This window comes from Tursiops truncatus, chromosome X (genome assembly GCF_011762595.2).
Source record: "Tursiops truncatus isolate mTurTru1 chromosome X, mTurTru1.mat.Y, whole genome shotgun sequence".
Lineage (NCBI taxonomy): Eukaryota > Metazoa > Chordata > Mammalia > Artiodactyla > Delphinidae > Tursiops > Tursiops truncatus.
Window position 1 is genome coordinate 11,104,507 of NC_047055.1, and position 13,721 is coordinate 11,118,227.

General features: G+C 39.2%; 1 pseudogene; it reads right to left on the minus strand.

Moving 5' to 3' along the window:
- Nucleotides 1-4,053: 4,053 nt before the first annotated feature.
- LOC109547273 (52 kDa repressor of the inhibitor of the protein kinase-like) lies at nt 4,054-12,936 on the minus strand (annotated as a pseudogene).
- Between the last annotated feature and the right edge of the window lie 785 nt (nt 12,937-13,721).

Here is a 13,721-nt window from a genome sequence, read left to right on the forward strand (position 1 = left end):
CAATAAACAAATTTACATATTAATTTAATGTGGCCACAAGGGGATCTTGGAATGGAAGTCAAAAATGCAAATCCCAAGAATTTTACAACACCTTCTCCAACTTAGTTTTCAGTGAATTTTACTCTAAAGGCAAGGGAAAGCACTCAAGATCTTAAGGATATCACAATGTATTATTCTCTCTTCTCTCCACATTTCCTAATCCACTATTAAGTTTTCAGAAATGTAAAACAAAAGGTATAGCTTTTAATTTCTACTATACTAGAAAAAGAACTCTGTGTAGCAATTCTTAATCAGAATGAGAATAATGTTCTTGCCCTTCATCCCTGCAGCTTTTAATATCTGTACACTATATTTAATCATCTAGGCCCCTTAATTTACTGACATTTAAATGATCTCAAATTAGATTTCCTGGAGCACTGTTCCAAATAAGTAACTTTTTCAGATAACGCAAGGTCTTATTAGTCGCAAATCATGCCACCGGTTGCCACTTGCAGTTCTACACCTTCTTGAAAAATTACCCTATTTAAAGGATTTTTTTTCCATGTGGTAAGAGTCTATATAACTATGTAACCATCTGAGTTTTTACATTTTAGCCAGAATAATATCAAAATAGTGTAACATAACAGAGAAGAGGCTTCTTTCTCATCCTTAGTGCAAAGCAAGTTTGAGCACTTTAAATACTTTACATTTAAGTATGCGATAATATTTTTATATTTATGCCATATTATTTTCACATATATCATTACATTGGCTCCTCAAAATATCCCTGTGAGGCTAATAGACTTGCTATGTATGCAGCTATGGTCAACTTATCCATGACAAAGGAGGCAAGGATATACAATGGAGAAAAGACAGTCTCTTCAATAAGTGGTGCTGGGAAAATTGGACAGCTACATGTAAAAGAATGAAATTAGAACACTCCCTAACACCATACACAAAAATAAACTCAAAATGGATTAAAGACCTAAATGTAAGGCCAGACACTATAAAACTCTTAAAGGAAAACATAGGCAGAACACTTTATGACATAAATCACAGCAAGATCCTTTTTGACCCACCTCCTAGAGTAATGGAAATAAAAACAAAAATAAACAAATGGGACCTAATGAAACTTAAAAGCTTTTGCACAGCAAAGGAAACTATAAACAAGATGAAAAGACAGCCCTCAGAATGGGAGAAAATATTTGCAAATGAATCAGCAGAGAAAGGATTAATCTCCAAAATATATAAACAGCTCATGCAGCTCAATAGTAAAAAAACAAACAACCCAATCAAAAAATGGGCAGAAGACCTAAATAGACATCTCTCTAAAGAAGACATACAGATGGCCAAGAGGCACATTAAAAGCTGCTCAACATCACTTATTATTAGAGAAATGCAAATCAAAACTACAATGAGTATTACCTCCCACTGGTTAGAATGGGCATCATCAGAAAATCTACAAACAACAAATGCTGGAGAGGTGTGGAGAAAAAAGAACCCTCTTGTATTGTTGTTGAGAATGTAAACTGATACAGCCACTATGGAGAACAGTATGGAGATTCCTTAAAAAACTAAAAATGGAACTACATATGACTCAGCAATCCCACTACTGGGCATATACCCTGAGAAAACCATAATTCAAAAAGAGTCATGTACCACAATGTTCACTGCAGCACTATTTACAATAGCCAGGACATGGAAGCAACCTAAGGGTCCATCAATAGATGAATGGATAAAGAAGATGTGGCACATATATACAATGGAATATTACTCAGCCATAAAAAGAAACGAAATTGAGTTATTTGTAGTGAAGAGGATGGACCTAGAGTCTGTCATACAGAGTGAAGTCAGAAACAGAAAAACAAATACCGTATGCTAACACATATATGTGGAATCTAAAAAAAAAAATTGGTTCTGAAGAACCCAGGGGCAGAACAGGAATAAAGACGCAGACGTAGAGAATGGACTTGAGGACACAGAGAGGGGGAAGGATATGCTGGGACGAAGTGAGAGAGTAGCATGGACATATATACACTACCAAATGTAAAATAGACAGCTAGTCAGAAGCAGCTGCATAGCACAGGGAGATCTGCTCAGTGCTTTGTGACCAACTAGAGGGGTGGGATAGGGAGGGTGGAGGGAGATGCAAGAGGGAGGGGATATGGGGATATATGTATACGTATAGCTTATCACTTTGTTATACATCAGAAACTAACACAACATTGTAAAGCAATTATACTCCAATAAAGATGTTAAAAAAAATAAGACACATGCACCCCAATGTTCATTGCAGCACTATTTACAATAATGAGGTCATGGAAGCAACCTAAATGCCCACTGACAGATGAATGGATAAAGAAGATGTGGTGCATATATACAATGGAATATTACTCAGCCCTAAAAAGGAATGTAATTGGGTCATTTGTAGAGATGTGGATGGACATAGAGACTGTCATACAGAGTGAAGTAAGTCAGAAAGAGAAAAACCAATATCGTATATTAACACATATATGTGGAATCTAGAAAAATGGTACAGATGAACCAATTTGCAAGGCAGAAATAGAGACACAGATGTAGAGAACAAACGTATGGACACCAAGGGGGAAAAGTGGTGAGGGGTGGTGGTGGGATGAATTGGGAAATTGGGATTGACATATATACACCAATATGTATAAAATAGATAACTAATAAGAACCTGCTGCATAAAATAATAAATAAAACTTAAAAAAAAAGAATGTATGCAGCACAAGAATAAAACATGAATGCCAGCTCAGAGGCAATGAAGTATAAAACCAGAAATTGCTTCTTAATTCCTTTGTCAATTAAAAATAAATAAAAGTAAGTTAAGAGCTTGGCCTTACAGTTTTTCATTTTTTTGGTTTTTTTAAACAAAATTCACATTTTATTTAGGTTGAAATGAACTATACAAAATTGATTTTCTTCACCAAAAATAACAGCAATATTTTCTGTATTATTCCTAGATAAACCACAAAACACTTATCTTTGTAGGTTTTCCAGGTTTTGCTTGTAAATCAAGATGAGGCAATAGATACAGTCATGGAAAAAGACAGAAGAAAACAGATGTATCAATTGTCACTATCAATGACCTCTGATCCTGTCTTGACCATGAAACAGAAGTGTTCAACATATACCTGCCAAAAAGCTTATGAAGATGTAGGCTCAATAAAGGAATGTAAACAGCAAGAACCAGATGTGGAACAATGGCAAGCTCTTCCATTCAAACTTTAACTATAACTTGTTCCTTTAACTTCATTTGATAAAGACAAAATCTACACTGAAATCCTTGTATGGTGATCTCACACGTTTCTCTTACAGTCTGACAATTTTCTTAATGGTCCCTTACAGATTTTTAACAGCATACTAAAAACTCCTACTATTCAAAGATCAGTCATGAGCTTCATTGTAACGTTTCATAAAATGTATTCCTTCCTCCCATACTCCTCAAAGTTTATTTTTTCAAAGAACTGATAACTCAATACCTGACAATTGGATCCACAGTGATAAATTTTATGTCTAAAATGACTTAATTAATACAATTCCAAACTGCCATTAGCAAAGATCACACAGAGTGTAACATGGTACTTTCAGTGCTATCTTCTGGAAGAAGAGTTAGGTCTCCAAAGCATGGGAGTTCAAACGGGCCATTTAAACAGGCAGATTATCAATGACTAATGTACTCAATGGGAGGCCTACAGGTCAAGATATTCAGTGATTAAGTGGCCTACGTACACCTTACAACTTTTCTGTAAGATATTTTCAAATTTCTTACAGATTTTTTCAAACATCAAATAGAAGAAAAAGCCTATTTTAAAAGTCCCTTAAGGGGCTTTCCTGGTGGCACAGTGGTTGAGAGTCTGCCTGCCGATGCAGGGGACACGGGTTCATGCCCCAGTCCAGGAAGATGCCACATGCCGCGGAGCGGCTGGGCCCGTGAGCCATGGCCGCTGAGCCTGTGCGTCTGGAGCCTGTGCTCCGCAACGGGAGAGGCCACAACAGTGAGAGGCCCGCGTACCGCAAAAAACAAAACAAAACAAAAAGTCTCTTAAGTATTTAAATGGTCTCTGAATTATCTGTAGGAAGCACTTGTATAGAGTTTGATATATGTATCCACCATTAAATCCAAATCATGTTTTATATCAAAATTTATGTTAAGCAAAGCCAAGTTACTTGAATTTTGGTCTGTCAAAGTGTTCCTCGGGTATGCTTTGAGATGCTTTTGCCCATTTTCTTAGCATTCATTCTCAACCTTCATCACAGGAAGAATACATAGGACCTTCAGCAATGCATAAACATTAGGAAAAAACTTGATGTCTAGCCGATGAAGGGCTTCATAAATAGTGGTGGAAGTTTTATATCTTTCCCTCTGTGTCTCCACTTGATTCTCCATCACTGCAGCTCAGCAGACAGCGTGTCAGGATTAGGTAAATCACTTCTGTACATGTCAGCATGATGCTCCTCTGATGTATTAAATTTGAGCTGTCCCATGATAGAGGGTACCAGAGATAAGCATTTAAGAGCTTTGAGGTGCTGTTCTAAGAATATATCTTTCAGTTCCTGAATAATGTGTTCCACTGTTGGAACACTTAGAGTTTCTTTATAGTAACTCTCAGAGGTTAGCTGAGATTCCAGGTTACTATGCTGAGCTCTGTGAAATTTCCCTGGGAGTTTCATCTGAATACCAAGTTTGGTTGCCAAATTTGTGGCTTCCTCAAACGAAAATTCATGATAAACTTCGATATTTTCCATCACTTCATTTAGTGAATGCAGCACTGCAGTCAAACTGCTGGCCTCAGAGAAGACATCAGAGGTTTGCCCCTGAAGATTTTTCCCAAAGGCTCTTGTAAAACATAGAACATTTTTAAGAACAACAATGGTAACGATGAAATCACAATCTGTTACCACACTACAGAGTACAAATGCTAGGCCAGCTATACAGTTATTCCATTTAACATTTGTGTCATTATTTATACCATCTAAACACAAAACAAGTGCTTGTAGGAGGTCCACTAAGATTTCAAAAGCATCATGCCTGCCTGTCCACTGAGAATGGCAAATTTCCTTCAGTTCTATGCCTGTTTCTTCATTGTTCTGAAAGAAGACAGAAATTATATTATCAAACTCTAAAATCAGTTCTAGGGGCTTTCCTGGTGGCGCAGTGGTTGAGAGTCCGCCTGCCGATGCAGGGGACACGGGTTCGTGCCCCGGTCCGGTAGGATCCCACATGCCGCGGGGCGGCTGGGCCCGTGAGCCATGGCCGCTGAGCCTGCGCGTCCGGAGCCTGTGCTCCGCAACAGGAGAGGCCACAACAGTGAGAGGCCCGCGTATCACACAAAAAAACTAAAATAAAAAAAAATAAAAGCAGTTCTAGTGATCGATGGAAAAAAGAACAAACTTCCTCAGCTGTTCCTAATGCGACAGATACTCCCATAACAGGCACTGATTTCGCCAACCACATATTTAAGGCACAGGAAGAGCAGAGTGTGTAGGTAGCTTGGGGATATTTCCCTAAAAGTCTAGAAGCAACAACTTTCATTTTGGAAGAAAATCCACTGGGCACAATGTAAGCCTGGCCACGACAGTACTCCATGTTTAATCCCCACTTCTCAGTTATCATAGTGTGAAATTTCACAGCCAAAATTTCTGCATCAGCTTCATGAGGCAGAAAGCCCACAGATTCCTCTCTCAGATTGTGAGCTTCATCAACAAATCTCACCAACACAGGCAGGTGCTCTTCCCCTGCTATGTCCACCACATTGTCAGTGATGATGGAAAAGAAGTGAGTCTCTCACTTCCCTGAGGATCTCTTCCTGAATGCAGTTCTCACAGATCTCTATCATCTGTTTCTGTTGTGTTTGTGAACAGAACAATGTGTTAACTGCTGTTGTCTCAAAGCGCTTTCTCAGAACCTCTTCACCAGAATTGATCTGGCACTCCAGCAGTGCTTGAAAGTTATCAGGAGTAAAGAGACCTTCTGGGATTTCATCAGCTTCATGTCCATCCAGAGGTATGTTCTGTTTTCCCATAAGAATCAACTTTCAGGGCTTCCCTGGTGGCGCAGTGGTTGGGAGTCCGCCTGCCGATGCAGGGGACACGGGTTCGTGCTCCGGTCCGGGAAGATCCCACATGCCGCGGAGCAGCTGGGCCCGTGAGCCATGGCCGCTGAGCCTGTGCGTCCGGAGCCTGTGCTCTGCAACGGGAGAGGCCACAGCAGTGAGAGGCCCGCGTACCGCAAAAAAAAAAAAAAAAAAAAAAAAAAGAATCAAAAAGATTTTTTTTTTTTTTTTTTGCAGTACGCGGGCCTCTCACAGTTGTGGCCTCTCCCGTTGCGGAGCACAGGCTCCGGACGCGCAGGCTCAGCGGCCATGGCTCACAGGCCCAGCCGCCCCGCGGCATGTGGGATCTTCCCGGACCGGGGCACGAACCCGTGTCCCCTGCATCGGCAGGCGGACTCTCAACCACTGCGCCACCAGGGAAGCCCTCAACAGCTATTCTGACACAATGCTGTCCTTGAAGGACACCTCAGCCTTGTATAATCCTTCCTTAGAACTTTACATGATGCTGTAAACCAAGACCAAGCTCCTCACTCACATTATCAGGGCATTTTGTCTCGTAGCCTTATCAACTAAACGTGCAGTTTGTTGCTTTTTCTTTGCTTACATCTCCCACTTACTCAAATGAGCTGACTTATTTGCCCACTTATCAGATTTTATCTAGATAGTAGAGTTTAGAGGAGAGCTCCATGCCAACCCCCTTAAGGGAGAGCTGCAAGCTATAAAACTTCTCAGCTGTGGTGTGGAATTGGCCCCTCAGCAACAATGTACTCCGCTACTTATATTGCCTGTCACTTTCCCCCTTTTGTTTCAGTGTTTCTCTGTGGCACAAAGGGTATGGGGAGCTGACACTATAGTGATCTTGCTTTTGTTGATTATGTAATACATTGTCTGAATCTATTTGGGTTAATTGGGTTTTTTCCCAGCAGAATCTGTCATGGAGTCTGACATACTGTGTATCAGTAAACGCCTCAAACTCCAGAGTAAGACAACCTGAATGTAAGTCCCAACCCTCTCACTTATGAACTGTGTGATCTCGGGCAAGGTGCATAAACTTTGTGTCGTCATTTCTTCATGTTATGTATCATCTAAGTCTCCATGACAGTAAAAGAGCAAGTTGCTGTGTCAAAGTCCATTCAGTGTCATAAAATGAGCTATGCCACTTTTTTCATCAGCCATCACATATTCATTGAATAACTATGCACTAGACTTTACAGAAAATACAGCTTTAAAGACACGGAATCTGTCCCCATGAAACCACTTCGTTGGGAATACTGGAGTAAAGGACATGCACTTAATGAGTAATATGCAAAATAAACCCTCCAAGAGTTCAGAGGAGAGACAGACCACTTTGACCTGGGGCCAGAGTGTGGATAAAATCTAGATATCTTCTCCATTTAATCCCTAATATGTTTTAGCAAAACCATAGTTGTCTTTCCTCACTATTCCAGAAATGCATCAACCATTCTTTAGTTAAATGATTTTAGACACCAACATTATAATGATAAACTCATAACTTACACAGTATGAGCACAAAAAGACCTATTTTTTTGTTCATCTTGTGAAACTTATTTTTGTTCAACTGTTTATTTTCTGCTTAGAAAATATTATATGCTCACGAAAGATATTTTAAAATACAGAAAACATTTTAAAAACCATCTATTACTCTGTTATTACCATTAACATTTTGGGATCTTTTCTCCCATTTTTTTCTATGCATTTTTACACTATTGAGCTAACATTGCATAATTTGCTTTTTAAATAACTTTCTTCCTCTTAGTTTAAAATATGTAAGACAGGAAACAAAAGTTCCACATAACTGTACTATCAGTTAACCCCAGATGACATTTTTTTTAAAGTTACACACATGATTAGAAAACTCAAACGGTATAGTAGTGCATCCTTCCACTGCACATATATCCAATATATATGCTGTATAATATGCCAAAATATCTTCTAATATGTTTTCAATCATTTGAAATTGCAAACTATGCTGTGTTGAATATTTTTATCACCACATATCACATAAAAATGGCTGGATAAATTTTCACCAAATTTGCAGGACATGTTTAGAATAGTCTGACTCAAAATATAGGCTATTTGAAATACAGGAGCTTCACTTTTTGTGAAACTTCACTTCATAAAAACATGCTTCGAAGCAGCTATAGCAGAGGCCTCTATGACTGCTAATCAGGAAAGCACTGTCATATGCATTAAGATGCCAAGGAGAAAAAATCAAACAGTGCTTAAAGAGAAGCCCCTTTTTGAAAGTCACAGAGGCAGATACTCCAAATTACAAGCACTGCTTTTCTATTGAATTATTTCTCAAATAGATAACTCGATGTTATGTGATCCAGAGTAACAACAGGGATAGTATTCATATTATGATCATTGATAATTAACTTGAGCAGTTCAGAAGAGGCCAGCTGAAAAATAATTGCCCATTGCCTGAAGATAATGACAGCATGAAAAAGTGATGCAAAGCTGAATAGAGGTTACTAACTCCAAAGGATTAATGCAGGAAACAGAAGAAAACTTTAGAAAAAAAATCCTTAGTGATATTCAAGAAAATTTTGTGTCCATAAAAGAGTAGAACAAGCTACTGTGATAAAAGCAAACAGTTTATGAACATTATAAATATAATTGCCGGATTAAAAAAGAAAATATTGCCTCAAAATAAGGCCTAATAGCAGAAGGGACATAGCAGGAAATCAAATTAGATGTCTGGAAGATTCCATTAAAGCATTCTTTTAGAATATTTGGGGAGGGGTGGAAGGAGAGATAGGAAAGCTAAGAAAGAAAAGTTGTGAGGTATGGAGAATAGATATAGGTGAGTCAAAAGTCTTTCTAATAGAATTTCCAAATGGTGAAGGAGAGAAAGGAGAGATGGGAAAACATAATTTATGGAGTAACAGAAGATACACCTCCCCGAGCTGAAGACTATTGTTTTGAAGCAAAATACTGAAAAATAGCACACTATGGTATGTTGCTTGCAAGAATGACCACAATTTTCCCCCTCATTGTATCCGTGCCCCTTTGCAGTGTGACTTTGAAGTTCCTCCCATCAAGGAGCACCTTGAATCTGACTTGGCCTTTTTGCTTGCCCAAGATATCCCACATTCCACTAATAGAATGTGGTGGAAGTAACATTGTGTTAGTTCCAAGCTGTATCTCAAGAGGCCTTGTGTGCTTCTATGCTTGCTTGGGACCAACCCTCTGATTACTATGCGAACAAGCCCAGGCTACTCTCCTGACAGGTAAGAAGTGATGTGGAGCAGACACAAGCCATCACAGCTGAAGCCTTCCTAGCACCCAGCTGACCTACCAGATTCTCACAGACACATGAGTGATCCCAGCTGAGACCAGAAGAACTGCCCAGCTGAGCTCAGGACAAATTGCCAACCCACAGACTTGAAAGAGCCAAAGGAACTACCTATGCAGATACCTGGTGGAACAGTATTTTAGGCAAATGGATCAGTGTGTACAAAGGCCCGGGGGTGAGAGCATGCCTGCCATTTCTCAGACAAAGCAAGGAGGTCAGTTTGGCTGGAGTGGAGTAAGTGATGGAGGGAGGGGTAGGAGATGAAATGAAAAGAGGAGTATGGTAAAATTGTAAAAACAGCCACATATTATTCCCCTTTCTGTATCTTCACCCTTGCAGTATGATATCACAGATCCTTCCCTCAAGAAGTAGACTCTGTATTTCCACTCCTTGTATCTGGGTTGGCCATGTGGCTTGCTTTGGCCAATGGGATATTAGCAAATATAATACAAGCAGAGGTTTGAAAAGCATTTGCGTACAAAGGCTTGCTCTCTCGATGTTCCTGAAGCCCCTGACTGCCATGCAAGAAAATCCAGGCTATTCACCTGGATTATGACACTCAGTCACTCTTGTCATCCGAGACAACACCTAGTCAGCCCCCAGACATGTGAGACCATTCACTACACCTGCAGATGCATGAGTGATTCCGGCAGAGATCAGAAAAGTTGCCCGGCTGAGCCCAGCCCAAATTGCCAAACCACAGAATCGTGAGCTCAATAAATAATTTAAGCCACAAAATGTTGAAGTGTTTTGTTATACAACAAAAGTTAATTGATGCACATACTTTAAATTATGAGAATAATGTGAAAATCATGGAAGATTTCAGAGAGAGGGAATAAAAGTTTAGCTGTAATAGCTGGCATTGAATTCTTTATCCATAATATGGAATAATATTAGACATTATGATAATGTTTATAGAGTTCTGAAAGGAAAGGATTTTGAACTTAAAATACCATTGCAAAGAAATAGGCTTTGGGGATACCAGAAAGCTATCATCACCTAGGGGCAGGGGCAATTTCTTTTTTTTTCTTATTAACATATTCTGCAATTAAAAATTGTCTGCATTTAAGGTATATAATTTGATTATTTGATATGCATATACATTGTGAAATAATCACTCTAATAAAGCTGATTAACATTTCCATCACTTCAGATAGTTACCACTTTCTTTTTTCTTTCATTTGTGTGAATGTGTATAAGAATAAAGATCTACCTTCTTAGAAGAGTCCAAGTATACAGTAAAATATTGTTAATCATAGTCACATTGTTGTACATTATCCTCAGAATTTATTCATCTTGCATAACTGAATCTTTGCAGCCCTTGACCAAAGTTTCTCCATTTCTCCCTCCTCCAGCCCCTGGTAACCACCATTCTACTCTCTGCTTCTATGAGTTCAACTATTGGGCTGGCCAAAAAGTTCATTCCGGTTTTTCCGTAACATCTTACCTGAACGAACTTTTTGGCCAACTCAATATTTTAGATTCCACATGTAATTGAGTATTCATCTTTATCTGGCTTATTTCACTTAGCATAATGTCTTCCGTATTCATCCAAGTTGTTGCAAATAGCAGGATTTCCTTCTTTTTAAAGTATGAATAATATTCCATTGTGTGCTATACAGGCATACTTGGAAGATATTTCGGGTTTGGCTTCAGCCCATCACAATAAAGTGAATATTGCAATAAAGCAAGTCACATGAAATTTTTAGTTTCCCAATGTATATAAAAGTTATGTTAACACTATAAACTATTACATGTGCAATAGCATTGTCTTAGAAAACAATGTATATACCTTAATTTAAAAATACTTTATTGCTAAAAAATGCTAACCATCATCTGAGCCTTCAGCAAATCATGATATTTTTGCCAGTAGAGGGTCTCACCTTGATGTTGGTGGCTGCTGACCAATCAGGGTGATGGTTGCCAAAGGCTGGGGTGGCCGTGGCACTTTCTTAAAATAAGACAACAATGAAGTTTGCTGTATTGATTGACACTTCCTCTCACAGTTTCTCTGTAGCATGCAATGCTGTCTGATAGCATTTTACACACAGTAGAACGTCTTTCAAAATTGGAGTCAATCCTCTTAAGTCCTGTCACTGCTTTATCAACTAAGTTGATGTCATATTCTAAATCCTGTGTTGCCATTTCAACAATCTTCACAGCTTCCTCACTAGGAGTAGTTCCACCTCAAGAAACCACTTGCTTTGCTCATCCTTAAGAAGCAACTCCTCATCCCTTAAAGTTTTATCATGAGATTGCAGCAATCCCGTCACATCTTCAGCCTCCGCTTCTAATTCTAATAGTTCTCTTGCTATTTCCACCACAAATGCAGTTACTGCCTCCACTGAACTCTTGAACCCCACAGAGTCATCCATGAGGGTTGGAATCAACTTCTTCCAAACTCCTGTGAACGTTGATATTTTGACCCATTCACATGAATCACGAATGTTCTTAATGGCATCTAGAATGGTGAATCCTTTCCAAAAGGTTTTCAATTTACTTTGCCCAGATCCATCAGAGGAATCACTATGTATGGGCAGCTATAGCCTTACAACATGTATTTCTTTTATATTTTTTTGAATTTTATTTTATTTTATTTATTTATTTATTTATTTATTTATTTATTTGCGGTATGCAGGCCTCTCACTGCTGTGGCCTCTCCCGTTGCGGAGCACAGGCTCCGGACGCGCAGGCTCAGCGACCATGGCTCACGGGCCCAGCTGCTCCGCGGCATGTGGGATCCTCCCAGACCGGGGCACGAACCCGCGTCCCCTGCATCAGCAGGCAGACTCTCAACCACTGCGCCACCAGGGAAGCCCTTTATTTATTTTTTATACAGCAGATTCTTATTAGTCATCAATTTAATACACATCAGTGTATACATGTCAATCCCAATCGCCCAATTCATCACACCACCACCCCCAAAAATGTATTTCTTAAATCGTAAGACCTGAAGGTCAAAACTTATCCTTGAGCCATAGGCTGCAGAATGGATGCTGTTAGCTGACATGAAAACAACATGAATCTCATTGTACATCTCCATTAGAACTCTTGGGTGACCAGGTTCTTGTCAGCGAGAAGTAATATTTTGAAAGGAATCTTTTATTCTCATCAATAGGTCTCAACAGGTGAGCTTAAAATATTCAGTAAATCATGTTGTAAACAGATGTGATGTCATCCAGGCTTTGTTGTTCCATTTATAGAGTACAAGCAGAGTAGATTTAGCATAATTCTTAAGGGCCCTAGGATTTTCAGAATGATGATTGAGCACTCGCTTCAGCCGAAAATCACAAGCTACATCAAACAAGAGAGTCAGCCTTGTCCTTTGAAGCTTTGAAGCCAGGCATTGACATCTCCTATCTAGCTATGAAAGTCCTAGATGGCATCTTCTTCTAATAGAAGGCTGTTTCATCTATTGAAAACCTGTTGTTTCGTGTAGCCACCTTCATTAATTACCTTAGCTAGATTTTCTGGATAACTTGCTGCAGCTTCTACATCAGAAAATGCTGCTTCACTTTGCACTTTTAAGTTATGGAGACGGCTGTTTTCCTTAAGCCTCATGAACCAACCTCTGCTAGCTTCAAACTTTTCCTCTGCAGCTTCCTCACCTCTCTCAGCCTTCATAGAATTGAAGAGTTAGGGCCTTACTCTGGATTAGGTAAGGTTATGGCTGGTTTGATCTTCTATCCAGATCCCTCAAACTTTCTCCATATCAGCAATGAGGCTGTTTTGCTTTCTTATCATTTGTGTGTTCACTGGAGTAGTGCTTTTAATTTCCTTCAAGAACTTTTCTTTTGCATTCACAACTTGGCTACCTGTTTGGTGCAAGAGGCCTAGCTTTTGGCCTATCTCAGCTTTCAACGTGCCTTCCTCACTAAGCTTAATTATTTCTAGCTTTTGATTTAAAATGAGAGACTTGTGACTCTTCCTTTCACTTGAACACTTAGAGGTCATTGTAGGAATATTAATTGGCATAATTTCAATATTGTGTCTCAGGGAATAGGGAGGCCTGAGAAGAGGAAAGAGATGGTGGAAACAGCTGTTCAGTGGAAGAGTCAACACACACACATTTATTGATTAAATTCACTATCTTATTTGGGCACAGTTTGTGACACCCCAAAACAATGACAATAGTAACATCAAAAGTCACTGATCACGGATCACCATAACAAATATAATAATAATGAAAAAGTTTGAAATATTGCAAGAGTTACCAAAATGTGACACAGAGACATGAAGTGAACAAATGCTGTTGGGAAAATGGCACTGATAGATTTGCTTGATGCAGGGTTGTCACAAACCTTCAATCTGTAAAAAAGCACAATATCTGTGAAGCGCAATAAAGT